We start from the raw sequence: 12,970 nt of genomic DNA on the forward strand, positions 1-12,970 counted from the left end.
AGCTATTTTTGTGTGTTTGCAGGTCCTAATGGCAAAGTTGGCAAGAAAGTGCATTTTGGAGCCATTTGGAGGAGTTTTGGGTATCAATTGGATAGCTTATGAGTGGAGCAAGATGGATGGACGAATTTGAAGACCAAAGGTGTCTAGGAATGTGCTAAAGAGTGGGAGAAGCAAAATTGGAAGTTTTGAAGATAAGGAATCAACTACAAAGAAGGAACCTTATCCTATCTTATCCAAAACATTATCCAAACAACCTTATCCTATCTTATCCTAACCTAATCTTGTTCTACCTTATTTCTAGTTGCAAAGGGACCTAAATACCTAATTTCTAGAAGCCTTATCTGCTCCAAAAAGGGTGCCGCACCCTTCCCCTTTATCTCTTCTAGAAGTACCAAAATCTGCCACAAAATACAAAGTTTCTAGAAGCCCTAATTTCTAGCAAATTTCCCTAACCTTTTTCCTCTTGGATTCTGAATTGAATGGGCCTTATTCCTTGTGGATTTGGATTGTGCAAAGCCTTTTCAGAAATTAGTTAGGTTTTGACCCTTTTCTTGAGGCCCAAGCCTTGTGCCACCCCCTAGTCCTTCTCCCACCTAATTTCTATAAACCCTAGACCTAATTCTGATTTCCCTAGGGTTTTTTCATGCAATATACATATATATATATACATTTATGCCGCACTAAATAGGGGAGAACTCAGAGAGAAAATCAAAAAAATTCAATTTGTGTCGCAGCAAGGAGAAAGAAGGAAGGGAGAAGCCTTTGTGCTATGCTTATGCCCAAGCTTTTGGGAGTACTAGAGCATCATTAGGGTGTCTTCTATCATTGTTTTAGTTTTACAATTATGTTGATTTCGTTGTTAATTTCTGCAATCATGTGGAACTAATTTCTTTATAGTTGAAGGTGAATTCGAAGCCATGATTATATGTTTTATATGAATTGATTACATCCAGTTATTGTCTATTAAGTCTTGAATGTGATTTGCTTATCTGAGTTATCAAAACTTGTTTATGTATGTTGTTTGAAGGTCGATACTTAATTTGCATGCATGAATTTGATGCTAGAGTATAAGGGAATTTCATCTAATTGTTATTTGCTTATATTTACAAGTAGTGGAGGTTGCTAGTCACAATCGTGTTAAGTGAATCCTTGGCATGAGTCTCATGTGTTTCATAGTGATGAATGCCTTGTCAATATTTTTGACTTTCATAGAACTTAATGACTTTTGATATGTATCTCTATCATGTGTTTCATATAGAGAACTTGAGAAAGATAATTTGGTTGCGATGCGTATTCCATCGAATTTAATGAGTTAAGGAAAATTTGAAAGTTAATTTATGCTTTTCATGGTTAATTTGGGGCATTGTCATTCATAGTCTAAAGGAATAATAACTGGAAATTGGTTTGTATGCATATGTCATGTGTGGGGAAGGACCCTCTAACTAGCCTTTCACCCATTCAATTCACCCAAATTCGTTTTTACAAAGTGTTTTATGCAAAGTTTCTGTTTTAAGTTTTAAATTCGCCAAAAACAATCCCCCTTTCATTTAGTCTTGTTATTTGAGTCAAAATCTGTTTTATTTTAGTCTTTTGAGTCAATTTAAGTTTTATTTTCGTCAAAATCACTTGTTAGGTCTAGAATTGAGTCTTTTTTATTGTTTGTTGTTGTTTTGAGTGTTTTAAGTTAGTTTTGAGTCTATAGAGTCTAGTTTAGTGTTTTTAAGTCTTATTTGTGTTGATTAACATCCCTAGTTAATCTTCGGTCTAGAACGATCTCTACTTGCATATATACTACAATTGTCAACATTATGCTCACTTGACACATTGATAACTTGCAACAAACGACAGCCTTGCTAACTAGGATAGTTTTTGGAAACTGGAATTGGTATTTGAATCTTAGATTTATTGACTAACAAATCTATCTTAGTTGACTAGCGGGCTTGACTAGCCAGTCCAGCGAATTATAATTTTTATATACAGGTTATTCCACCTGGTACCAATTTCACATAATTTAGAACCTACCAGTTTATAAGTATTATACTTATTAGTTTAATATATTGAACTCATGAGTTTGCCAAATTGGTATGACACTCAAATTTTTCAGTCCACTACAGGTTTATGATTCCTATATGAGCTCTGTTGGACCCAAAATTGTTACCTACAAGCCCAATCATGTCTCAAAGCTCAATCGTTGTGGAAGTGTCACAAGTCGAGCTTATATCTATGCATAAAGTACGAAATGAAGAATGTGCCAATTCACGATCATGCCACGCTAATGAAATAATAGTTTATTGGACGCCAAGCCCATGCAAATTATGCATATTCATCGTGCCAAGCTGTATTATAATATTAATACATTAATTCGAGTCACGCCAAGCATGTAATGAGCCTAAGCCACTTAACAGGGCTCGCTGAGTGGTTCATAGTGTGGATGGTTACAGAAGTTCACTAGGCCTGCATGGAATTAGAATTGTGGAAAACTTTGGGCCTACTTGGGAGCACCAAAAGTCCAAGTCCATGATTTTGGCTCTACGTAGGAAGGCTTGAGAGAGAATAGCTTTAACCTTACCCTTTTCCTTTGTAAAACAACTAGAATACTTAGGAAATAACCAAAGACCAATGGCGTGCTAACCAAATCACATGTTTACCTAGAGTCATGCGCTCATCTTATTGTATAAAAAAGAATCTTTCCTTTCGAAGCTCACGCAGGAAAAAGATGAGAGAAAGTAGGGAGGAGCATAACCAAAGATAAAGTTGTGTTGTGGGACTTGGTCCAGGAAATGAGAAACTTTGGACAGTGTGCTCAAAGAGGCTTCACGAGGTTCCTAGCCTCTGCATCATTATATCGAAAGGAAACTTATAACTGCAGCCATAAAAAGATGAAGGGAAGACTTATCTCATTCGAAAAATGATAAGAAACCAAGATATTCCCGAGCTAGAGCCTGGAAGGATCCCTGCTTCTACAAATACAAGGCATCAGTACGCTGTAAGGGAGACATAACCGCGCGAAGGGAAGAAGAACGACAAGGGCAAGAATGCACCACGCAAAGCAAGCTTTCTCTAAGTGCAAGAAACTCTAGTTCTTTAGGGATAAGCTTTCCTTTTGTCCTGAACCTTCCAATAAGCCTCCTTCAACTCCTGCAAAACCACCAAAACCATCAGAAACCTTAAATTAGCTACTTTGATAACATACATCCAAGAACAACCTCTCTCTCATGCCAAACTAGTTGGCATTTAGTTTCCACACCATGCATCATTTGCACAAGCACAATTTATTGTGATTACTTAGTTATTCCCACTGTTATTATTATTATTATTATTTTTGTTGAACAAATACTCCTCAAAGTCGCTAGGATCAGCATAGGAAGCACTTGCCAGTGCCTAAGGAAGCACTTGTCAGCGCCTAGGGAATACGTTCCAAATCATGTTTACAAGAATAATGTGAATAATAGAATCACACTGGATATTGGGCACGAATAACTATTAACCAAAACAATGTGATCAAGAGTATTGATTTATAGAAAGACTGGATTCTAGTGTAATTTCAACTGAATAGGTTCTCCGCCTTTATAGGATAGCTAGGGTAGCTATGACACACAACTAGGTGCCAATCATAGCGTGTGGAAGCCTTGAGGATTAACTGTCACTAGTCCTCATCAAAAGGAGAATTAAAAGAAGGATTGAATTCATAATTGATTAGCAAGAGTTTTAACCCCCCCACTGCTTTGCTAAGTTCAAATCGGGCGTTAAGTAAGTTTTGGGTTTCATGGCAGAATGGGTCACAATCCATCAAACCCATCTAGTCAAATTGTATGACAACTTACAATCCAAAATGCCTAAATTTCTAGGGAATTTTAACAAAAAACTTCCAGTACTATTCACTTTAACGAAAAACCACATTTTTACACTAAAAAGTCAATCCTAGTACTATTCACCTTACCCTTTATTTTGTCCTTATTATTAAAACTCAAAGTTTTTAAGCCATTTTCATTAGTTTTCCTAAATTTCTAATAACCTTAGTGAGACTGGCCATTGAGAGAAAGATATAGGGTTTTCCCTTTAGTGCTTGAATGGAAAGGGAAATTTGTATCTAGAGATCTAGGGTTTTCTTGTCTCTCATCTCCAACCCTCTTAGGTCTTAACTTGTATTTGGATTTTGCAAACATTTGGAGATTTGGTAAAACATATATTATAATTAATTGATTCTCTCCCTTGTTTAATTATAGAGTTTTTTTTTTTTTCTTCTGTTGTTTGAATTGGGTTGTGGTTATACAAAAAGAAAATCTTGATATTTTGCTCCTCATTTGTTGCGTGAATAACAGACTAATAACCAAAACCACAACATATAAACGGATAAACCTAATTAACCTATGCTATACCATGCATGAAAATTGGACCAATTGGATAAGGTTGGCATCGGTAATTAGTTGGCCCGAATTAGAAGTGGTTAAGCTGTGTTTCCGGTTGGCATTACCCTAATCCAAATACCAAAGTAACAAAAATAACATTTGGTTGTTATTTTTCCAACCACAATGAGTTTGCCTCCAGAAAAAAACTAACCCACCAAAAACATTGTATATTTCAATCTCTTTGTCTCGTCTCCCTAATCCGTCACTGTAATATGTTGTGATGGTAGAACCGTTTGCATCTCTATCCCCACGCATTCGTGCCTCATATGCAAGCTTAGCCTAAAGGCTCTAGGGTTTCACAAATTGTAAAAACCATGAGCCTTAATTGCCTAACATGCCAGGTCCTTCAGAGGACAAGTTCCACCGGAGATAGAGATCATGCGAGCAAGGAGAAGGCTTATAAGAAACTTTGTTGTGTAAACATCAATATCGACAGAAGCTGGTCTGGGAACTTAACTTCGCCACCTTATGAGCAAATTGAAAACTCGTCTATCTTCATGCCGGATAAGAAGGTGGTGAAGAAGGGGCCTGGTCATCGCCGGCTTATGACTACAGGTGGAGTTGCATATGAAGGGAGCGTTGAACCGCGCTTGGTCAGAAGCTCCGGAATGAGAAGGGATTGGAGCTTTGAGAATTTGTCTCTCCTCAGAAATGAGAAGAAGGGGAGAAACTCATAAATTATAATTGGCATTAGTTAATTTTTTAATTGGTTTTTAAAAAAAAAAAAAAAAAAAAATCATTGTGTTATTTGTTTATTTATTTTCTGAGTTGTGGTGTTTTTTTTTATTCTGAGCCGGCTGGACGTGCATATAGTATATGAATCGTTGGTTGAAGGGTGATTGATGTGGTGGAGTTTGAACATATACATATAATGTTTGAACATGCCTTGTTCAAATGTACATGTTGGTTATTCTTATATATACTAATTAAAAAAAAAAAACAGAGAAAAACAAAGTGAGGATCAATTTCTTTTTAGGATTACGGGTTCGTACCTTCCTGTGTTTGTTGGGACATTTTACTAGTGGTGAGGATGAAAGATATGAGGCTTACTTTTAGGTACGTTCTTTGAAACTTGATTTCGATCATACTTTGCCTTTTGAAACTCAAAAGATGCTATTTTACTCTCTGAAACTCGATTTTAATTCCACTTTGCTATTTGGAACTCAAAAGTCGTCATTTTACTCTTTGAAATTCAAAACACGTTTTACATTGCCTTATTATTTCTATTTTTTAAAATAAGTTCATTCATTCAGAATTCCCCTTGAAATAAATAAATAGTAAAAAAAGAATAAAATGAACCATCTTCTTTCTTCACCATCCACCTCCATTAAGAACATAAAAATTGTTTTTGCTATTTTTCTTACTTTTAGTTTTTTAATATGTTATAAAATGTTTGAAAATCAAATTTTCTTTTGTATTTTTGTTTCAATCTATGTGACACTATTTGATTGGATATATAAGCTTTTATACTTGTGCCACATCAGACATAAGTGGGCCTTAATTATACCACATAAGTAAACTTAACAGTTATTTAACGGAATACATATAAGACTCAATGTGGAATGAATATTAAGTTTCAGGATAAAGTGACGACTTTTGAGTTTTAGGGAGCAAAATGGGATTGAAATCAAGTTACAAGGACAAAAGTCGCGACTTTTGAATTTCATGGGGCAAAGTAGGATCACAATTAAGTTCAAGGAAGGAAAGTGGTGACTTTTGAGTTTCAGAGGACAAAGTGGGATCAAAATCGAGTTTCAATGGGCGTAGCTAAAATAGGCAAAGATATAATGAGTTGGGATTTTGTAAAGAGAAATCATTTTCTTTCTACACCCAATGAGGGGTCAGCACGGTTCGATTCAGCCCAGTTCCACCATTGAATCGGAACCAAAACCGAAAAATTTCAACCGTTCAGTTCAGTGCGATTCCGCTTAAATTTATTACTAAAACCGTATTGTTCAATTTACGCTGGTTCCTGTTTAGTTTATGTCGATTTATGGTTCTACCCAAATATATACATATGTATGTATGTATGTATGTATTTTAATCTTCGACTTCCAATTCCAAACACATATATCATCCATATATTCAAGCAAATTTGAGTTCCCGCTACTAGATCTACAAGATTTGAGACCAGAAGGTAGAAAGTTTACATATAAATAAAATGATAGAAAGCCTCAGATCAAGACCAATGTGTACACCTTAAAATGAAATTAAAGTGTACATAATGCACAAAGATAAATAAGGAACAAAAGAAAGGAGAGAGTGATGGATGGAAATTGGAATGTGAACTGACAGCTATAGTTGAATGGATGAGGTGAGGTAATTACCAAGGGTTGGGCTTTGGGTTTGAGAATTTTTTATATAGATTTTTAGGATTTCAAGCCAATACATGGATGTCTTACAAGTGAAATGACTCTAAGAACAAAAATGTAACCTTTATTTTGGTTGATATAATGATTTTGTAACTCGGAATGTTTCTATTGATTTAATAATTTATTTTAAAAAAGGCCCAAAAATCATGGGTTTGAATTAAAGTTGTCAAAAATGAAAATGAGATTGGTTTAAGGTGTAGGCTAGAAGTATATAGATATGTAAAAAATGGACACTTAAATATAACAATTCGTTAACGGAATGGGGTGAAGTGAGACCAAATAGTTGAAAATATCATTTTCAAGAGACAAAGTGAGACAAACCCAATTTCAGATGGTAAATTGAGATTAAATGACAATTTTAGTGGGCCTTTCAATTAATAAGCCCAAAAATAAAGCAAGGACAAGACCAGTTAATGAATACAATCTGAGAAAGAGAAATAATTTTCACTTTGAATTGTCTAATTATTTTATTCACGATTGATTTATTCAATTATATAATGAGAAAGAAGATGTGAAGTGTAAGGCGTTACAAAAAGAGAGTAGAAATTATTTCCCATCACCGCAAGAGCATAACAAATTGCTACTTGAAATAAAATTGTCATTGCCTCCACCAGTAACATATGCTACCACAACAACACACATTATTATAATTGTTGCTGCAAGCTTATGTTGATCACATTTCTTGGAACTTGTCAAGAAAACAATGGAGATCAAAGGTACGCCATCCTTATGACGAGCCAGCGCTGCACTTCAAAATGTATGATTGTTCTTGTTGTCTCGTCGTAATGATGCTTCATTATGATGAGATATATTTTCCATGTAAGCAACATGAAGTCATGAGCGTTATAATTACACACTTGGTTGACTAGATCTACTACTATGCAAAGAGACGAGTCACATGAACTCATTCCATTGCACTTCTACTTCTAATGCAGTTGATTGCCTTATGATGCTAGACTTCTTCATATTTACTTCAAGATGTTTTCGGGCCTACATCTACGTTATTGCTCTCTATTCTTCACGCGACTAGTCTAAACATCATTACAATATCTGGTGTGCTCTCTTTGATCAATAGGCTTCATTATCAAACTATCTTTTGTTTGTTCAATATTCATATCTTTGCATGTCTCACATCCAGACCAAGTTTAGTAAAAGCATGAACAAACAAAATAAAGGATTGAAAACAACACTTACAAACAATGTTTCCCTACTTCACAGTAAACTTACCACTAAAGTTCGCTTGCAACTAAAAGATGACAACTCACTTCAATTACGAAACCTTTTGAATGTTGAATGATGGGAACATGACTCGCTCCATCTATAATCCCAACAATGCATCACTTTAAGCAGTCTAACAAAAATTGACAAAAATAGGTCTAGCAGAGACGAAAAGATAGAAATAAACAATTACATGAACAACATCCTTACAAAACCAATTAAGAAAACATGATCAGGTATTCATTTTATTGGAAGTACCAGCCAATTATATTCTTCTCTTAGACATCACATTTGCGAGACAAACATATGCCATTTTGTATGATTGAGGATCATGCAAGTTTCAATTTACATCAAGGGCCAACAAATAAATTCCAAACAAAATATCTCAAAATTTTCTGTAGACCCTCAAGAAAAATGCATTTAACATTTGTCATTTCCTATGATCGAGAATCATGCACATGGTTAAATCTGTTGTTGTTAAAAGGTATCATCTTTCAACAATGTGCATCACATGTTGTACAAGAGAGGTGTTTAAGTGTACTTGTTGTATACATTTTGGCAAGGTTTTGTGGCATATTGGCACTGGTCATCTTTTGTTAGAAAAATAAAACATCTGAACCAATAATTCCCCCATATTGAAAAATGTGTTTCATACACATTCAATATCAAAGGTAATACCAAATATTTTTTATCATCGGGTAGATTAAGTAATTACAAATTCATTCACATATAATAATATTAATGCAAAATCCATGAAACAAATTTTAGTTGGTATCTTTAATAACAAACAAACTCCTACCTACCATACATTGAGAGCAACTACACATAGATGATGACACTAGCTGTATATGAAATCTTTGGCCAAAGATCATCATAGAACTTCCCAATTGGATCAACAAAAGAAAACAAAATATCTAGAGCTAAATCTAGTGAAAAAAAATTAATGGATAAAATATTAACATGGAAAGCAATATCAATACCACTACTCTAGTAGAACATGAATTTGTAGTTGCAAACAGTAAGACAAACGACCACAGGAGAAGGGTTTTCTAATAACGTGATTTCCTTCACCATCGATTAGTTAGGATCCAAATAAATTGTTTTCTAATAAAGACCAACAAAGAACCCCACCAAATTGAATACTTTAATTGGTGAATTGTAAAATAACACTTAACGGTTAAGTACCTTCATCCATCTTGTGTTGGAAACCTCCAAGAAAATTGTATTAACAATCAACAACAAAATTCAAAACATGGTAGTTGCATTCTGATATCTCATAAAAGTAAATAATCTCGAAAATCACAAGATTATTAGATGATCAGTATGAGTATAAAAGTCCTACAAAGCATACTAAATCAACAACGCTATACATTTTCAGTGTAATGCTAGGCCTCCAACATTTTATATAACATTACTGTCCTAAGTTAGTCAGCAAAACCTAATCAACTGAATTTATAACAATCATCCAAACATGAACATCGCATATCTTTCTAATAACAGAATAGGACATTATGCATTTCTTGTTCCATGTTATATATGTAATCAATTTCCGAAAAATCAAACCCTAAAAGTATAACTAAATGAACAACACAAAATCTTAGGAAAGGCACACAACATCAAACTCTAATCAATTGGGGAGCTATTACCTAAGTTATTTTTGCGAGCTTTGAATAAATAAATTGACTATAGCCTCCTCGATTTGGGTCCCAACAACACTCAGAATAGCGAGAAACGGGCAGGAGAGAAGCAAGGAGAAACTTCACCAAAGATCTGAATAAAAAGTTTTCAGTAACCAAATTAAAACACGTAGAGAAACTTCACCAAAATTTAGCAGCTGAATTAGGGATTTCCAATGAGATTCAGTAACAATGGGAAGAACCATATGAAAGTAGAGACATTCAAACTATAATTTGAAAGAAAAATTCAAGTCTAAAACAACAAATAACTCATATGAGAATCCGCAAAATGGAGAGAGCCCAAAAATGAAAACCCTAACCCTATAAAATTACAGAACTAGAAAGAGAATTGTTAGAAGAATCAGAGAAGGATAAGATATATGTTAAGAAAATGGGAAACCCTAACCCTTAAACAGTTAGAAGAAGAGAAAGAGACAAGACAGTCTGAGAATGGCTAGAAGAGAGGGCCAACTTGAACAAGTGTAAGAAATGAAAGGGTTATACAACCCTATGACAATTTTATGTCATAAGTAATGTGTCTACCACTGAGTGCTACGGAATTATACATTTTTATTTCGAGAAATTTTATTCAAATCCAGAGTTCTCTCCCTATGCCTAATATCAAAAAAAAATTTATTAAAATTCCTAATTCACCCTTAACAATCCTATTTTCTAGTTCTCTCGACATCCATCACAGTGGGCACGGGCTTGGCTGGGCTCAAATTTGGAAAGACTGGAACATATTCATTTTAAAATGCAACGGGGTTGGCTGGGCCAGCTATAAGAATTCTGCGGTTTGGAATGGCACCTAACTCGACCCATTTGAAACGAGCCTATTTAGGTCGAGTTCACTAGTCCAATTATATATATTTTTTTCAAAACAAATTATTTGGTTGGTGAAGCAAACTGAAACAAATTATTGTCAGGACAAATTATGATATACAAGGCCACAGAGGTTGAAACTATATATATTTTTCATTTCTAGAAATAGAAACAGATTGACTTGTACTCTTTATTTATTGATATGTATGTTCATGGAAATTGTCCAACAAAAGCAAACAGATTCACATATGCATTACAAGCATGTCAAACTTGAGAAAACAAAGAAAACAGAAAGACAAAATCGAAATTTGAATTTAAGAACACAAAACATCAAACTTGAAGCAACCCCAAAATGGAGCAAACCAAAAGCCCTAAATTCCAAAATTAGAAGAAAAAAACCCAAATAATTCATAAATCAGAATTACTATCGGATTTGCTTGACTAATCAATAAAACGATCCCCTTAAGTTGCTCAGCCATTTGTGTAAACCAAGATGATAGTAAACACACAATACCTTTCCAAAGACCCTGTAGTTCTACAATTGTGTTCATTTCGGCCCTAAAAATTTCTTGTTTTCTCATGAGTGCTCTAGAGAATTAAGCCTTTCAAATGATTTCTCATAGGACCCCAATCCATAATTAAGTATTCCAAGGCATAAGAATTATAAAGCCAAAAATAATCCCAAAAATCTAGAAGACGACGAATGAACTTTTTCTCTAAAAAGACAAAAATATGCTCATTAAATGGGTCGGGCTCTCAATTACTCCCACGCATAGCTTATCATCACTGGAGGTCCAAGCAACTGATTACGACTACTCAAAGCTCCCTTGATCATGGCCTAGAAAGCCAAAGGTATTAAAGATAGGATTAGTTACTAAATCTTATATATAATATATTCCCAATTGAAGATGAACTCCATCAATTGAGGAATCTCTATCACAATCAATCATGGATGCTTTCATCATCATCTCAAGATATTATCTCTTAATTAATATATTGGAATATTATTTCCTCACTTGATTGAGTTAAGTTTCAATGAGAATTTATTAAAAATGGGATTTGGTGAGTAATCTTATCTTTAATACATTTCACTTTTCCATACCACGTGACACACCCCAACCGAGATCAGGGCGTGCTGGCCGTCACACGGAGGTGACGTAACCATGTGCACGTGCGGAAGCTAATAAAATAGTAATATAAAAAGTACGAATAATTAAAAACTAGCATACAAAGTACTAAAACAAGTGCTAGCGTAAGTGAGACGCTAAGTTCAGAGCATTAAGTCTACAGCAGTCCAAAAGAAAAATAATTCGACAATAGTACACCCGAAGGTGACCCTACGCTGGTGAGCGTCTGTCAGAAATGCCGGGAAAGCCCTCTGGGAAACCACTGAATCTGCTAAGCAACTAGAACCTGGAGGGGTCCAAAACAAAAGCGTGAGTGGGCAAAAACAAAGCTTTTCGAAAACCATTTAGAAAAATACATTCTAACCCCTCGCCGTAAAACCTGTATACTTCCCAGAAAATAACATATGTACGTATGTATAGATATGCTAATCATGCTCAAGAATATGCCATGTCAAAATCTCATAATGAAATGCAAGTGCTCAGGTATAAATCATATCAGTAACATATAATCTGGCAGCCGGAGTCACCTAACGTGACCTATACGGCTGCATATAGAGCTCAAATCTCAAACTCAATAACTGAACCTGCCCACGAGTCGGAACCACCTAAAGTGGTCTGTACGACAGGCCTGGGTGTAATACATATATACGCTCTAGTGCTACGATCACGTGAAGGCTGTGCGAATAATCGCGGGTCACCTACGAGTCGGAACCACCTAATGTGGTATGTACGACAGGACTGTGCACCTAACTTGGATCCAAGCTGAGCGTGTGGTGCGGGAGGTGAACATCACGTGAAGGACTGTGCCCTACTCTGGGCGGGAGCACTAACACCGGGAGTGCAGGTTATGAGCTCTCTAAGTATCTCAAACCACTACTGAAATATAAACATGAATAACACTTACCTAGCACTTACTTGTGCGTCCACAGCACCCAATATGCATATGTATATATATATATATATATATGCAACTACTAATGCAACCAACGATGCATGACAACGATAATGTAATGCATGGCATATAACTGATAACCATTTAATCAATTTCTGGGAAAAATATAGTATATAGGTATATACGGAAAACCAAAAGCCCACTCACTGGTATGTGGAAGGGTCGTAGCCCCCCTGCCTTGAGTGACCACACTCGTCCTCGGGATACGTATCACCTATATGCGAAACAACTATAAAAACATTAATTTTAAAGCACATAACCAACTTCTCGTAATAACTTCTCATACATTGCTCAAATTGGACAAATGAATATACCAACGTGCTCTACACAACCTCAGGATCACACCCAAATTTTTAGAAAAATTTTCCACCGCCGCACGCGCCGACCACGCGCA

Source organism: Pyrus communis, chromosome 16 (assembly GCF_041283825.1).
Source record: "Pyrus communis isolate YQ-2024b chromosome 16, ASM4128382v1, whole genome shotgun sequence".
NCBI classification, from domain to species: Eukaryota; Viridiplantae; Streptophyta; class Magnoliopsida; order Rosales; family Rosaceae; genus Pyrus; species Pyrus communis.